The sequence below is a fragment of the Bison bison genome, unplaced genomic scaffold (assembly GCF_000754665.1).
Source record: "Bison bison bison isolate TAMUID 2011002044 unplaced genomic scaffold, Bison_UMD1.0 scf7180017864053, whole genome shotgun sequence".
NCBI classification, from domain to species: Eukaryota; Metazoa; Chordata; class Mammalia; order Artiodactyla; family Bovidae; genus Bison; species Bison bison.
The window spans coordinates 5,105,324-5,112,949 of record NW_011494625.1 but is presented as its reverse complement, the minus strand read 5'-3'; the positions used below and the strand labels follow the sequence as shown (position 1 = coordinate 5,112,949).

Here is a 7,626-nt window from a genome sequence, read left to right as displayed (position 1 = left end):
AAAAAAGGAAAAAAGTAAAGGACTGAAACTACATATAATTTTCCACTAATTAATAATGGTAACACACATAACGCTGCTTACTTCTTTATTATGCCGGGTGCTCCTTGAGTACTCTGTGTATACTAACTCCTTCAATTCTCACAGCAGTCCTTTGATTATTTCCAGTTTACAGATGAGGGGGTCAAGGCACAGAAAAATCAAAAGTGTTTGAAGAGTAAAGCCAAGATTCAAACCCAGGTGGTCAGTCTCAGAGCACATCCCCTTGTCTATTACTCAGATGCCCAGGTGGAAGAAGACCCGGATTTGGGATGAAATACTTTCAGATTCCCTTTCACATCATCAGGTAGTCTAGACTTCTGTGTGCTCAGTCACTCAACTGTGTCAGACTCTTGCCACTCCAGGGACTGTAGCCTGCCAGGCTCCTCTGTTCATGGGATCTTCCAGGCAAGAATACTGGACTGGGTTGTCATTTCCTTCTCCAGGGGAATCTTTCCAACCCAGGGGTTGAACCCGCATCTCCTGCCAAAGATTCTCCTGCAAGCAGATTCTTTACCGCTGAGCCACCTGGGGGCTTCTGTATCACATTGTAAATAGGAATGGTCTGTTTGGGTACCTAGCCCCCGGCACAGAGTATAGGTTCAATAAAATACTTGTCCAGTGAAAGGATGTTTCAGGTCAGTTTATAATAGAACTCTTTAGAACGTATTGATGAATTGATGCTTTCAAATGTGGCGTTGGAGAAGACTCTTGAGAGTCCCTTGGACTGCAGGGAAATTAAACCAGTCAATCCTAAAGGTAATCAAACCTGAATATTCATTGGAAGGTGCTGAAGCGAAGCTCCAATACTTTGGCCACATGATGCGGAGAGTCAACTAATTGGAAAAGACCCAGATGATGGGAAAGACTGAAGGCAGAAGGAGAAGGGGACGGCAGAGGATAAAATGGTTGGATAGCATCACCGACCCAATGGATGTGAGTTTGAGCAAACTCCAGAAGATAGTGAAGGACAGGGAAGCCTGGTGTGCTGCAGTCCATGGGGTCACAAATAGTTGGACATGACTTAGCAACTGAACAACAGAACATATTGAGCTGATAAAACTGAAAAATCCTAAATTAATAGGTCTTAAATAGCCTAATTTTTGCCTCAGTGCAGCCTAAAAAGGTCTTTGTGCCACTAAGAAAGGATATTCCACAGAATTTCATGGCACCAATAACCTAAAGACCACCTCTCTTTCTCAAAACAGCGAACAGTGTAGATCAGAACTAGATGGTTCACCTGTCGCTATACAACCAACTCAGTGAATCAGGAGGTCTGACAGAGAAGAGAGAGAAAAAAAAAAAAGGCGCACAGAAAGGAAATGAACTGAGACAACATCACTTCTCAGCAACCGGAAGGAAAAACACACAGAGGCTCGCCACTTGCTGTCTACACATGGGGTCGCTCCGTGGGGCCGTGCTCACAGCTGCCTTCAAAAGCCGGTCTGGTGGCCGCAGGTAGAAAGAAGCACAGCCATGAGGCAAGATTGAGCTGCCACCTCCAGCCCGCCCATCCAAAGGGAGGGTGAGGACGCCAGGGAGCCCCGAGGGCCCCACCACCGCGGTTTCGCCCTGGGTGAGTTCCCCAACTCTTGCTGTGGCCTAAGGGGAGGGGCGGGCGGCAGGCTCGCTCAGACTCTGACTTCCTGAGCTGATGTCAGACAGCTGGTGGGGCTCCCCACCGTGGGCACCCCGCCTCTGCAGCTGCTGGGAGGGATACCACATGCCGCCGAGGGGCAATGAGTGGCTCCTGGTCTCCTGCAGGTTGACCTGGAGACACTGGCTTACAGGCAGCTTCAAATCGATGTGGTTCTGCATTTCAAACCTTCCTGGGTGGGTGCTTCCTGCGTGTAAAGGTCATGGCTCCTCCCCCTTCCTGCTGTCAGAGAGTTTCCCCTGCGATGACCCTGAGATTTTACTTTTCTGAAATTATTTCAGACCCTCTAAGTGTGGGCTGTCACTTACAACTGATGGTGGATCTGAGTCCCTTATAACTGGTGGTGTTCAGCCTCTGCGGGAATGACTGAGGGACAGGAAGTGGTGACTGAGAATCACTCAGTGAGTGTCTAGACTCTGCCACGAACTGGCTGTTAGCATCCTCTCTGAGGGGGTTGGAGACAAAGGGCAGTATTCTTCGTGTCCACACTGAGCCACCCCAACAGCTCCATCCTTGCATTTCTCTGTTTACATTAATTCATTTAACGAATTCGTTCGTTCAATTGCCTTTCTTCCTCAAAGAACTGGAGGCCACCTTTTTATCTTGCTGAATCTATGAATACTTCAAAATGAGAACACACGCAACGTGAAAGAGGGAAAGCCCTTCTAAACAGGTCAGGCACTGTCTAAAGCTGCCAGAGGGTTGGTGAACAGGCTGGTCTCCATGTTAGTGACCAGAAGTGAGGGCAGGGGGCTCCAGTCCTTTCAGCTCCTGCTTGGAGAGCCCCTCCCTTCCCCCCAGAAGCTGGTTTCCCATCCAGAAGTGAGTGTGAGGTAGGATCATCCACAACAGAGCCCTGGGAACCAGCCAAGCGGTCTTCCTCCAATTTTCTGTCTCCTCCCAGGTTTGCTTATTTTTTGGATATTCCTGTTCTAAGAATGGGGCAGAGGGGAGCGGTGGACAGGGCAGGGTGAGAGCCACTTCATGTGAGAGCTCCACTGTTTCTCGTGAACTAGTTCACTAGATTATTGAACAACTGTCTAGTGAGCGTTCACGGTGTGGAAGCCACATTTAAGTCAAAACTTCAGTAAGATGGAACAAAACTGACATTGCCCTGCCCTCCCCCCAGCAAAAGCTTGCAATCTAGGGGAGAGGCAGATGTTGACTAATCATGACGCAAGTGTGATAAGGACCAGAGCACATAGCAGGGAAGCCTGATCTGTCTGGGAGTCAGCGAGGTTTCCATACCCGGGAACCAGGAGAACTGGAAAACGCTTGCACAAGGCAAAGCATTGGGTAGTGCCAGGCAGGAGACCCGAATTGTCTGGCTGAATTAAGGTGTGGCCAGAGGAAAGAGTAGAGTGGCTCAACAGGAGTCCGGACAAAGAGGCAGCACTGAAGATGCTGGTCATTCTAAAATTGGTGGAGAAACTTGGAGCGTTGTCGTCTGATGTGCGTTTTTAAGGAATCCCTTTTGCTGCTGTGTGGAGACTGGATGGGAGGGGCCACACCCACAGAGAGGGAGACCGGTTAGAAGGCTGATGAAGTCAGCCAAGCAAGAACATCAGTGGGAGTCCAGACAAGACAAGGGTGTCTAGTGAGTATTCACAGTGGAGACAAAATAGAGAGATGATAGACAAAATAGACAGAGAGGCATCGAGAAGGACAATCAGCAGGACTTGGGGGCAGACAGGAAAGGAGATCCCAGGGGCAAGGTTGAAGGTGATCCCCGCTGTCCTGGTTGGGGCTTCCGAATGGATGTTGATGCTGCTCGCTGGGACTAGAAGGGTTAATGAACATCCAGGCCTGGGATGAGTTCTCTTGGATTTTGGAGGGCCTTGAACACATCCATGGGCAGATGTCAGCCAGGCTGTTGACATGCTGGCCTAGAGCCCAGAGCATAGGTCTGGGGATCCTTAGTATATACATGCTAATTGGTGCCGTGGGTTTGGATGAAATATTTTTGAGAGAGAACATCAAATGAGAAAAGAGGGGGTGGCTTGGGATGGAACCTCAAGAAATCCTAACATTTAAACAGCGAGAGGAGCATGAGCTCTCTAAGAAGACTAGGTACTTTCTTGAAAAGTTAGACACAGAATGATGACATATCCTAGCAATTCCACGCCTACCTACATTCCACTCCAAAGAACTAAAAACAGGGGCTCAAATCAGTACATGCACATGTGTTCATAACAGCAATATTCACAATTGCCAAAAAGTAGAAATAGCTTAAAAGTCCATCAACAGATGAATGGATAAATAAATTCTTATATAACCGTAAGATGGAATATTATTCAGTCACAGGATAGAATATTGTGTGGGCCTGCACGCTCAGTCATGTCCAACTCTTTGTAACCCTATGGACTATAACCCACCAGGCTCCTCTGTCCATAGGATTTTTCAGGCAGGAATACTGGAGTGGGTTACATTTCCTTCCCCAGGGGATCTTCCTGACCCAGGAATTGAACCTGTGACTCCTGTGTCTCCTGCATTGCATGTGGATTATTTACTGCTGAGCCATCGGGGAAGTCTTGATAGAATATTATTCAGCCACAATAAGGAATGAAGGCCTGATACATGCTACAACATATGTGAACCTCAAAAACATTGTTCTAAGTAAAAGAACACAGCAAGGAGATCAAACCAGTCAATCCTAAAGGAAATCAGTCCTGAATATTCATTGGAAGGACTGATGCTGAAGCTGAAACTCCAATACTTTGGCCACCTGATGTGAAGAACTGACTCATTGGAAAAGAACCTGATGCTGGGAAAGATTGAAGGCTGGAGGAGAAGGGGATGACAGAGGATGAGACGGTTGGATGGCATCACCAAGTCGCTGGACACAAGTTTGATCAAGCTCCAGGAGTTGGTGATGGACAGGGAAGAATGCCATGCTACAATCCATGGGGTCTCAAAGAGTCAGACACAACTAAGCAACTGAACTGAAGTAAAAGAAAACTAGATCCCAAAATGTACGATTCCATTTAAAGGAAATACCGAGAATGGGGAAATCAATAGAAACAGAATGGAGATTGGGGGCTGGGAGCAGGGAAATATGGGGAACCACTGCTTCATGGGTACGGGGTCTCCTTTCGGGGTGATCCAGTTGTTTGGAACTAGATAGAGGTGGTGGCTGCCCCACACTGTGGCTATATGGAATGTCACTGAATTGTTCTCTTTAAACTGGCTAATTTATGTTGTGTGAGTTTTAGTTCAATATTTTAAAAAGTTGGCGGGGGGCGGGGGTAGGAAAAAGACCAGAAAAGTATAAGCAGAGGTGCAGGATTACAGACTGACTTTGGTCAAATTATGTAACTTCTGGTGCCTCTTCCTTTATATGTAAATAAGGGGAAATTAGTCACTATTGTGAAGGGCTGCGGTAAGGATTACATGTGATTTTTTTTTTTAACCATCTAGCAGAGAAAGGATGTAGTAGAAGCAGTCAGAGTTCTGCCTACATTCTTCAGGCCTCAGCACAACTTTGAGCTGACTTCTAACAGCCTGAATCTTTATCTCATGACCTGAGGGCTCTCTCCAGGCCAAGTAGAGCCATTTCCATTGCCCAAAGGCAAATGAAAAGCCCCAGGGATTAACTCTCTCATGGGCTATAGATTAGTACAGTTCAGTTCAGTTCAGTTGCTCAGTCATGTCCAACTCTGCAACCCCATGAATCGCAGCACGCCAGGCCTCCCTGTCCATCACCAACTCCTGGAGCTTACTCAAGCTCATGTCCATCGAGTCAGTGATGCCATCCAACCTTTCTCCTCCAGCCTTCAATCTTTCCCAGCATCACGGTCTTTTCCAATGAGTCATTTCTTCACACCAGGTGGCCAAAGTATTGGAGTTTCAGCTTCAGCATCAGTCCTCCCAATGAATATTCAGGATTGATTTCCTTTAGGATGGGCTGGTTGGATCTCCTTGCAGTCCAAAGGACTCTCAAGAGTCTTCTCCAACACCACAGTTCAAAAGCATCAATTCTTTGGCACTCAGCTCTCTTCACAGTCCAACTCTCACATCCATACATGACCACTGGAAAAACCATAGCCTTGACTAGACAGACCTTTGTTGGTAAAATAATGTCTCTGCTTTTTAAAACGCTGTCTAGGTTGGTCATAACTTTCCTTCCAAGGAGTAAGCGTCTTTTAATTTCATGGCTGCAATCACCATCTGCAGTGATTTTGGAGCCCCAAAAAATAGTCTGACACTGTTTCTACTGTTTCCCCATCTATTTGCCATGAAGTGATGGGACCAGATGCCATGATCTTAGTTTTCTGAATGTTGAGCTTTAAGCCAACTTTTTCACTCTCCTCTTTCACTTTCATCAAGAGGCTCTTTAGATTCCCTTGGTATCTCTAATTTTCTTGAAGAGATCCCTATCTTTCCCATTCTATTGTTTTCATCTATTTCTTTGCATTGATCACTGAGGAAGACCATCTTACCTTTTCTCAAAGTTTCCTCCTGGACTTATGCCCCCATTGCCCACAGTGGCAACTGACTTGGTCATGTGCCCTTTCTGGCTTTCCTCTCTTCTCTTTTCACTCTTCCCTCCCCCCAGCACTCTTCCTACCCATTCAAGGGCCCTGTGTGGGAGGGCCTTTCTCATCCCCTTGTGAGATTTCACATGGCAAAAGACCCAGGCCCCAGAACCGGGGAGGGTCCATTATACTCAGCACCTCCTGTACAAAACCGCACCACGTGAAGACACCTCCCACCTTGAATCACCTCCACTCCCCCTCTGCTTCCTGGCCTTCCCATAACTCATTTGATCAAAATTTCCAAAGTGTGGGACACAATAAGTGGGTATGGTAGGCGACATCAGATGTGGCATTTAATCACACTGAGTCACTCGACTTAGTCACTGTGTCATGGAGAGAGATCTTCCATTTCACTCTTTTCATCCTTTGATGTAGGCCTGATCTGAAGACCCATCTAACTGTGGCCATTTACCTTTTCCACAAAGACCTCAGGCTGTGAGCCATCAGCAGGCAGTGGTAGCTAGCTAAAATTTAATGGCACAATTCTGTCTTCTAGTAACCACAGTGGCACTGGCTTTTTATTTGCAGAAGTGGCATGAAAGGTTTTTATTTTTTAATTTACATATCTTTAAAAGAAGGTGTCTTTATTTATTTTCCTTTTTTTTGTTTTTGTATTCTTCCAGTTTTTTTTGAGATATAGTTGACATACAGCAACAAATAATTTAAGGTGTACAACATAATGATTTGACTTAGATACATCATGAAGTGATTGTCATAGTAGAACATCCATCATCTCATATAGATACAACATTAAAGAAATTGAAAAAAATATTTTTTCCTCGTGATGAGAATTCTTAGGATTTATACCCTTAAAAACTTCCATATGTAACATAGAACAATGGTAATTATATTTGTCATGTGGTATGTTATCTGATGGTTCAGTGGTAAAGAATCCACCTGCCAATGCAGGAGACGAGGGTTCAGTGCCTGGCTCAGGAAGATCCCCTGGAGAAGGAACTGGCGCCCCACTCCAGTACTCTTGCCTGGAGAATCCCATGGACAGAGGAACCCGGCAGGCTACAGTCCATGGGGTCACAGAGTCGGACACGACTGAGCAACTACACCACATTACATCCCAAGTACTTATAACTGGAAATTTGTACTTTTTGACCACCTTCATCCAATTGGCCGTCCTCCACCACCCTAAAAGTGGGTCAGTTTAAAGTAAAGGACCGTGTCCCTCCTGGTACTGGCAGCACACTTGATGAGGAAACCCCGACAGGTGGGGCCTGACGGAGGGAAGACTTGGAGAGAGGTCTGCGAGAGCAGGTGCTCCCCAACGGCATGGCTGTGTCCCGTCCACCCAGCTGCAGGGCCAGGAGGGGCGGACGTCCTGGGCAGGGGCTGGCTGAGCCAGCCTCATGTGTGCACCAGGCTTTTTTGGTCATTAAAATAAGC

General features: G+C 46.7%; 1 long non-coding RNA gene across 1 annotated transcript in view; it reads left to right on the top strand.

Annotated features, from left to right (window-relative positions):
* Positions 1-1,384: 1,384 nt before the first annotated feature.
* The window catches only part of LOC104985624, a 134,191-nt gene continuing 127,949 nt past the window's right edge, over positions 1,385-7,626 (top strand). Inside the window, exon 1 of the long non-coding RNA XR_824947.1 lies at positions 1,385-1,612. This is a non-coding gene — a long non-coding RNA (uncharacterized LOC104985624). The remainder of the gene's footprint in view (positions 1,613-7,626) is intronic.